Genomic DNA, 9,588 nt, shown 5'->3' on the forward strand with positions numbered 1-9,588 from the left:
CACTAAAGGCTAGTGCACAGATAAAAAAAGCAATCACAGACTAATGACCTTTATCTCCAGGGCTGGAATACAAAGGGAAGGAAGTGATGCTTGAGTTCTACAGAGCCTTGGTCAGAGCCCATCTGGAGTACTGATCCTCACCAAGGATATATTGGCCTTGGAGGGGGGACAGTGCAGATTCACCAGAATGATACTGGGGCTTGAAGGGTTCATTTATGAGGACCGGTTGCATAAATTTGGTTTGCATTCCCTTGAGTTCAGAAGGTTTAGGGATGATCTGATCCAGATATTTAAAATGATAAAGGGATTCGATATGGTAGAAATAGAAACCATTTTCTCTGGTGGGGGAATCCAGAACAAGAGGACATAACCTTAAATTTACAGCTAGGGTGTCTAGGATTGAAATCAGGAAGCTCCTTTTCACACAAGGGTAGTGGAAATCTGCTCAGGCTGATTAAAGTGGGCCCTGTGATATAATAGAATTTTCTGTCCTGTCAGACTTGGTCATCTTGTAGATCCATCTTTTAAAAAGGTGGAGGAACTCAGTTCTAAGATGGATTCCACTCACTTCATCATAAGTTCTCAAACTGTTTCTCTTATCATCGAGATATCAAGGACTAGAAACACTGTGTTTAAAAGAAAGCTGATTTATTTGACACTTCTACAGAATACGAAACTCCAGCCCAGTTGAAGGGGGTCATTAACATCAGAAACAAACCCCCAACTGTCAGAATGAACATGGTTCAGTCCTGGATGCAGCAATAACAGCAGTAATAACAGCAGAATCCAACACCTGCAGTCACATGCGAACTCGCTGGTGACTCAGCAGGTGGGATGATCAGGTGAATCCAATCCCACACATGGAGCAGGTGAATGGCCTCTCCCCAGTGTGAGTATGTTCATGTCTCAGCAGGTCCCATGTTCTGTAAAAGCTCTTCTCAGAGTTAGAACATTTCAGGGGTCTCTTATCAATGTGAACAAGTTGATGTTCAATGAGGTGGGATGACTGATTGAACCCGCTCCCACACACAGAGCAGGTGAACGGCCTCTCCCCAGTGTGAATTCGCTGGTGTGTCAGCAGGTTGGATGACCGAGTGAATCCCTTCCCACACACGGAACAGTTGAGCGGCCTCTCCCCAGTGTGAGTACGTTGGTGTGTCAGCAGGTCACTTTTTTCTTTTAAAGCTCTTCTCACAGACAGAACATTTAAAAAGTTTCTTATCAATGTGAACAAGTTGATTTTCAATGAGGTGAGATGACTGAGTGAATCCCTTCCCACACACGGAGCAGGTGAACGGCCTCTCCCCAGTGTGAATACGTTGGTGTGACAGCAGGTGGCATGACTGAGTGAATCCCTTCCCACACTCAGTGCAGGTGAACTCTCCAGTGTGAACTCGCTGGTGTCTCAGCAGGTGGGATGACTGAGTGAATCCCGTCCCACACACGGAGCAGGTGAACGGCCTCTCCCCAGTGTGAACTCGCTGGTGACTCAGCAGGTTGGATGACTGAGTGAATCCCTTCCCACACACGGAGCAGGTGAACGGCCTCTCCCCAGTGTGACTGCGTCGAGTTTCCAGCTGGGATGGGTAACTGAATCCCTTCCCACAGTCTCTACATTTCCACGGTTTCTCCATGGTGCGGGTGTCCTTGTGTCTCTCCAGGTTGGACGATCAGTTGAAGCCTCGTCTACACAGAGAACACGTGTCTGGTTTCTCCCCGCTGTGAATGGTGTGATGTGTTTTCATACTGTGTAACTGGTTAAAGCTCTTTCCACAGTCGGCGCACTGGAACACTCTCACTCGGGTTTGTGTCTCGGTGCTCTTCCAGTTACACTGATGTTTGAAATCTTTTCCCACGGACAGAACCGATGAACATTTCTCCTTCTATGTTCAAAGGCCGATGATCTTCAGGTGCTGGTGAATTGAGTGACTGTCAGATCTTGATGCCATGTTTGGTTTGAGTTTCCTGTCTGCAAATCCTCCCCTTGTAATACCCTGTAAAAGTAGATAACAAAAGTCCTCATTGTGGATACAGGATAGAAATTCAGAACAGGCAAATTTAATTTCTATGGAACATTCTTCCTGCTGATTCCCCCAGACTGTAAATCCCCGTCCCACACACTCACCCTTCTCCCTCTGCTGAAATCCAAACCCATCACACCATCTCCAACATTTGGGTTGGTTTGGAGGCCTTGAACCTGAGTTGGGAAATACAATTGGAGAAACATGATACAATTTAGAAACAAAAGTAATTAAAATCAAATAATCAGAAATGGTTCTGTGGGCGACGCGCGCAACAGAACACTGACCCACAACCTACGACTAATGGCAGCCGGAGGGCCCACAATCCCCCGCGCCCCAGAAACCCCTCTATCTCTCCGAGGCGCTGATTTCTCCGGCCAGCGGCTTCTGTTTTGCGCCAAGTGGGAAACAAATTTTGTTTGGGCTGTGGGTGAGTGTTTGCGCCAGGTTACACAGCGTGTCCCTCTCTCTCTCCGCTTCAAATGCACTTCTTTCGGCTCACAGTCTCTTTTACACATCTAACTGACTGGAACCATTTAAAGCTCCTCTCGACCCATCTTTTGTTTCTTTACTTGACCCATTACCACCCTCCTTCCCCTGCACCATCATCCCTATTGTCGCTTTATCACTCCTGCCCTCCACTCTATCACAGACATTCCCTTTTGTTCTTTCCCTCCCCCGACCTTTCCCTGGCTCTCCACTTGCTGAAAAACTGTTAAAACTTTAACTTCTTCCAGTTCTGACGAAATCTTAACTCTAACCTGAAGCGTTAACTCTGTTTCTTTCTCCACAGACGCTGCCTCACTTGCTTTGCAGCATTTTCTCTTTATATTTCACATTTCCAGCTTCCGCATTATTTTGCTTTTGATTGGATAAACCTCGCCCTTCCAAACCCCATCAGAGAATTATCAGCAAGAGGGGATTACCATGGCGGATGAGATTACCCCGAATGCCGCGCGGGGTAGAATACGGTCTATCTCCATTCGAAGGGGCGCAATGCGCAGGCGCGGCAAGGGCCGCTGGCCGAAGAAATCAGCGCCTCGGAGCGATGGAGGGGTTTCTGGGGCGCGGGGGATTGTGAGCCCTCCGGCCGCCATTAGTCGTAGGTTCTGGGTCAGTGTTCTATTGCGCGCGTCGCCCACAGAACCGTTTCTGGAAATACAGACTGAGGAATTCAGAGCGGGTTTGATGAACAGACACTGACCGTACAATGTAGAACATAGTTTCTCAAACTATTTTTCTCGTGACACAGTGGAAGAAAAACACTTCCCCCAGGGACCCCAAACAATAATAACTTCAGACTGGAGTTTTCATCAAATCCCAATAAAGGTCAGTCCATGCTCGCTCTTCACTTCACTTCAAGTAATAACTAAAATTAGACATCGACGTTGCTTGAAAAACATTTTCAATACAGTATAAATACAGTAAAAGAAGATCAGGTTGAGTTTCACTTCCTTAATGTGAGGGGTGGGTCTGTCAGTTGGTCATGATCTCGTTCCAATCTGGATCACAGGATGAAAGTGCTTCACGCATATCAGGTGCGTTGTTGAGTTTCTTTCTCTTGTTTTTAACCTTGTCAACGTCGAAAATCCCAGTTCGCACAGGTAGGTTGTTGTGAACGGCAGCAACAACAGAACAGTAATCATAACAGAGGATATTCTTTGAAAGCACTGATCCAAAAAGATGACAATCTGAATGACTTGTGGCGTGTTTTCAGTGTGCCATCACTGGTGAGTTGCACCGGCTCGTGTTCTTGCTCAAGCATGAAGTTTAGCTTCAATATTGATTCAGGATTTTCGAAACAAAATGATCTTCCAACCAAAACTTTTCCTTCAAATTTTCAAATCCCTCTGCAGGGAAGTAGCGACTAAAATGGTCAGACAGAGCAGCGAGATGTAACTGTGTGACACATTTCATTTCATTCCCTTTTTCTTCATTGATGCTGTTCTCCTCAATGTGTTGTAACAGTGTGAAGCAGTAAATGAGCTCCGCTCCCATTTCTGAGCGTAATTCTTCAAAAACCCTGCAGTTCAGTGAGCTTCATTTAAGGAAAAACCCATTCTCATTCCAAGCCATTATAGAGAGTGCAGTGCCCAGAACTGAGCACTGAACTCTAAATGATGCCTAACCAGAGCTCTGTATAACGGTGACATAACTTCCACTGCTTTTTATTCTAATTCCCTTGAGATAAAGATCAAAGTTTAATCTCCATTTTAAAATTTTTTTGTGATTTAATAATCACTTGTAGTGATTTCTGTACTTGGATCCCGAAATTTCTCTCCTCCCCCACAGTTCCTAGCTTCTTGCCATTTAGAAAATACACAGATCTATCGTTTTATGGTCCAAAGGGATGACCTCGCACTTCCCCACGTTGAACTCCATCTGCCACAATTTCACCCATTCACTTAACCTATCAATGTCCCTTTGCAAATTTCTGCTCCCATCTACAATGTTTACTGTGCTACCTAAATTATTGCCGTCAGCACATTTGGAAATAAAGCTCTTTACATAAGAACATAAGAAATAGCAGCAGAATAGGCCATATGGCCCATCGAGCCTGCTCGGCCATTCAATAAGTTCATGGCTGATGTTCGATCTCAACTCCACTTTCCCGCCCGATCCCCATATCCCTTGATTCCCCTGCAGTCCAAAAATCTATCGATCTCAGCTTTGAATATAACTCAACGACTGAGCATCCACAGCCCTCTGGGTTGTAGAGAATTCCAAAGATTCACAATCCTTTGAGTGAAGAAATGTTTCCTTATGTCGGTCCTAAATGGCCGATCCCTTATCTTGAGACTATGAGCTCCAATTCTTGACTTTCCAGGCAGGGGAATCAGACTCTCAGCATCTACCCCGTCAAGCCGTTTAAGAATTTTATACATTTCAATGCGATCACCTCTCATTCTTCGAAACTCCAACGAATATTGGCCAATTTTACACAATATCTCCTCATACTACAATTGCAGCAAGACCTCCTTACTCTGATATTCCAACACCCTTACAATAAAGGCAAACATATCATTTCCCTTCCTCACTCTCATTGGACCCTTGATAACTCAGTATTTCCAGCATGTTTTTCTTCTTTTCCTTCCATAGGGAAAAGAAATGAAGGTTGAAAACATTTTACTATAATTACACCCGATTATGTTTTGGAAACAATATCCAACTGAACTGCATCAAATTCAATTGGAAACTGAAGAGTTCCTGATAGAAATAAACTAATAAGAACACTTAATTGCGATAGCCGGGAATCGAACCCGGGTCAACTGCTTGGAAGGCAGCTATGCTCACCACTATACCACCATCGCTGAAAATAATCAACAATAAAATAGTTCCCAAACATCAGATCCTGAACAGACACTGCAGGCTGTTGGATTTTGTTTTTCATTTTCACTGGTTTCTGACGGATCCTTTCTCGCTCTGTTGCAGTTCCTGTTTCCGCCCAGTAGATTTCGCCAACCCCCAATCAATGGAAATTCCACACCAGCCAGTAATTCTTCACCTGATATCGGACTGAAGAGACAGTCGATACCTGCAATACTTGACCAGCTGGAAATACATTTTACCACAGCTCACATCAGCCTTTGAGTAAAGTTAAATAATTCCATTAAATCATTACAGAGATCTGAAGACCAACTGGGCAGGAATGGCAGCTTAATATTCAAGTCTATAAGATCTTCAGAAAGGACAGGGAAATAGGGAAAGGAGGAGGAGCAGCAATATTACTAAAGGACAATATTACAGCAGTTCAAAGATAGAATATCAGTGAGGGTGAGCGGGCAGTGTAAACACTCTGAGATAGACCCATCACAAGTGCCCCCACTGTACTCCCCCAGAAGGTATCAGAAGGGCGAGTGCGGGAGGATTTCTTCATTGTTTGTGAAAGTGTTTGTGAGATTGTGGAAATGTCTGGAAGAGGAAGAACCGGCGGTAAAGCTCTGTCCAAGGCCAAGTCTCGCTCATCCCGGGGCGGACTGCAGTTCCCTGTTACCCGTGTTCACAGGCTCCTGCGAAAGGGGAACTATGCTGAACGTGTGGGTGCCGGAGCCCCGGTCTATCTGGCTGCTGTGCATCGAGTATCTGACGGCTGAAATCCTCGAGCTGCCCGGCAACGCGGCCTGGGACAAACAAGAAGACCCGCATCATCCCCAGACACCTGCAGCTGGCCATCCGCAACGACGAGGAGCTCAACAAGCTGCTGGGACGGGTGACCATCGCTCAGGGTGTTGTCTGATATCCAGGCCGTGCTGCTGCCGAAGAAAACCAGCATTGTGAGCTCCAAGAGCAAGTAAACCGGCCAAGACTTAATCTGATAACCCAAAGGACAGGACCAACCTTATTGAAATCTTTGAAGAAGGAACAGAAAGTGCAGACAAGTTTAATGCAGTAGATGTGATATATTTGGATTTTCCGAAGGCCTTCTATAATGTACCACATTGTAGACTCATGGCTAAGTTCAGAGCACGTGGAGTCAGGGTCAGGTAACAGAATGGATAGTAAGTTGGCTACAAAACTGAAAGCCGAGAATAGAGGTTAAGGGTCGCTACTCAGACTGGCAAAAGGTGGGAAGTGGAGTTCCAGTTGCTGGGACCACTGTTCTTCACAATTTACATGAACGATTTGGATTCGGGAATCGGAAGTACAATTCCAAAATTTGTGGACGACACCAAATTGGGGATTTAGTTAATACAAAGGAAGAAAGCATCAAAATGCAAGAGGGCATTAATAAACTTGCAGAATGAAGAATCAGGAGGTCACACACTGCTTGGATAATAAGAGTCTAAACGGGATAGAGGAGCAAAGGGATCTAGTGGTACAGATACACAAATTACGAAAAGTAGCGACCCAGGTTAATCAGGTCATAAAAAGACAAATCAAACACTGGGATTCATTTCCAGAGGGATAGAGTTGAAAAGCAAAGAAGTTATGTTAAACTTGTATAGAACCTTGTTTAGACCAGACTTGGAATACTGCGAACTGGTCTCGTCTCCATATTATGGACATAGGGGCATTGGAGAAGGTGCAAACAAGATTCACAAGGATGATACCAGGAATGAGAGGATATTCTTATCAGGAAAGACTGAACAGACTGGGTCTCGTTTCACTCGAAAAGAGAAGGCTGAGAGTTGATCTGATCGAGGTTTTTAAGATAATTACTGGGTTTGTTAGGATAGATGTAGAGAAAATATTTCCACTTGTGGGGAGTCCAAAACTTCAGGTAATAAATATAAAATATTCACTAATAAATCAAATAGGGAATTCAGGAGAAATTGCTTTACCCAGAGAGTGGTTCGAATGTGGAACTTGCAACTACGAGGAGTAGCTGAGGCAAATATCATAGGGGCATTTAAGGGGAAGATAGATCAGCACATGAGGGAGAAAGGAATAGAAGGATATGCCGATAGGGTTGAATGATGTAAGGAAGGAGGAGGCTCATGAGCAGCATAAACGCCGGCATAGACTAGTTGGGCCGAATGGCCTGTTCTGTGCTGTAGTTTCGATGTAACTCGATGTAAAGGCTCTTTTCAGAGCCACCCTCTGTATCTGTGAAAGGGCTGGTTACTGTCTGAAGGGAGACGCTGATATCATGCTACCAGTGTGGCTTTGAGCTGCTTTTCTCTCGTTGTGGACGAGATGAGGTATTAATGGGACTGGAGTCGGGGCAGTGACCACAGTCCGGTACTTTAAACGGTGACTTATAGACCCCAGCCCACACATCACCAGGTTTCTTGTATTTATTTAAACTACTTGCCATGCTGGGCTCGGAAAGAATCACCAGAACTGCTCGAATAACCTTTCCACATCTGTGGAATTCAGCGCTTCGCTCCGTTTCTGTTCTATTTTGTTGGATTATTTACTTAACGCATCAAACTCACTGGGGAATCACTGAAATGTAACTCTGTACAGAAACAAATAACGTTGAATTGCCTGGTGCCCAGGAGATCAGGAACATTGCTCGCCTTTCGTCCTGTTAACGAGTAAACCGTGTTTAGAGTCCACCGACCCGCTTTGGTTCCATATGGGGGATTAAACAGAGAAATCAGGAGGGGAGGAGACAGTCAGAGTGACAGAGCGGAGAGCGGCCTCTGATCTTCCAGCTCCACCTCCAGTTCTCTCCATCCGACAGTTTCAAACCGTTTATCGATAATAGAACCGAACCTCAGCGCTCCGCACAAACCCTGACAGACCCGGGCTTCATATTCAAGGATTCCCAAAACCCGAAGCTTTCAAATAAGCCCCGTTACAATGAGAAATCGTTAATATTCCTGCCTAAATACAGTCCATTCAATAACAAGTCAACTCGGCTCCTCCATTTCAGTCTGTTTCCCTGTTCTATCTCCCCACACCTCCCCTCCCAGACGGGTTCAGCGTTTCACAAACACCTTATTCCAGCTTATTTGGAGAATCTCATGTGTTGGGGTTTGAGTTATGACGCGGAGTTTCTCCGCCAGTGTTACCGTCTCACAGAGACTCTCGCCCTGAATCTGTGGAAAGTTAATGACCATGAACTTGGACTGGAGCCGGACTCATCCCCAGTTACAGTGAGGCCCGGCCCGGACATCTCATTCTCTCTATTTTATATCAGACAGTATCCCACTTTCATGTCCAGCAATAGAGAGAGAGAGAGACAGTATCAGTCTTACACTCCCTATCTGTGTCCAAATCACGCTCAATAGCAGTATCCACCTTCATATACAGCACCAGAGAGAGAGAGGGAGGCAGACACGGTGAGAGAGACAGAGAGAGCGGTGAGACACAGTGACAGACAGACGTTAACAGTATTAGTTCCGGACTGACCGGTAAAGTGCCGTTTTATCCAGAAAGATCGCGTTGGAGAGACAGAAGATGCAATCTCATCTCTCACTGATATTGTACAAGGGTCAGAAACACTATTAATCCCACACTCAGGGACAGTACAGAGAGGGTCAGAAACAAAGGGTCACATTTAACCCTCTAATGCCTGTTGTACTATCTGCAGTTTTACAGCTCAGGGCTGTTCGATATTACTCTCAGTGACCTACAGTTTCACTCCGGTTAAATTAATCTGCGACTGTTGCTGCCTGATATTAACCCTACACGGTCCCAGCAAATACACCGACTCCCTCTTTCCTCCCATGTTTCTCCAGGATTGGTTTGAGAAATCCTCTCTCAGTCACACATTATAGGGGCCATTAATGAAGAGAATCCATTTGCTGATTTCACAGCCGCTCACTTTATCTCTGAAAGGCTCTTTACCATCAAAAGACCCCGAGAGAAACAGCAGGGATGGAAACATCTAGTTTAATAGTTGGAGATTGTAAAGTCAGTCTGGATTCCAGCGTTAGGCACTGGTGGAATCCCATCTGTTTCCCATTCTGGTGCCTGTTCCTGCACTGCCTGTGGACCCCATTCCCTCTGATCTTTCCCCCAGCCCCACTTCCTTTGCTCAGACTCGGAAAAATTCCAATTGGGGAAAGTTTCCATCGATTTTTGGATTGGGAATTGTGGGCGCCATTCCCTCAGTGAGCGGAAGAAGATGGTTTAAAACAGCCGGGAATGGAGAGATCACGGCCCCCGGGGGAAG

The 9,588-nt window shown here is 45.5% G+C and overlaps 1 non-coding gene across 1 annotated transcript; it reads right to left on the reverse strand.

Moving 5' to 3' along the window:
• Positions 1-5,260: 5,260 nt before the first annotated feature.
• Positions 5,261-5,332, reverse strand: trnag-ucc (transfer RNA glycine (anticodon UCC)). The gene has a single exon. It is a non-coding gene; the product is annotated as a tRNA-Gly (tRNA).
• Between the last annotated feature and the right edge of the window lie 4,256 nt (positions 5,333-9,588).

The sequence above is a fragment of the Heptranchias perlo genome, unplaced genomic scaffold (assembly GCF_035084215.1).
Source record: "Heptranchias perlo isolate sHepPer1 unplaced genomic scaffold, sHepPer1.hap1 HAP1_SCAFFOLD_52, whole genome shotgun sequence".
NCBI lineage: Eukaryota > Metazoa > Chordata > Chondrichthyes > Hexanchiformes > Hexanchidae > Heptranchias > Heptranchias perlo.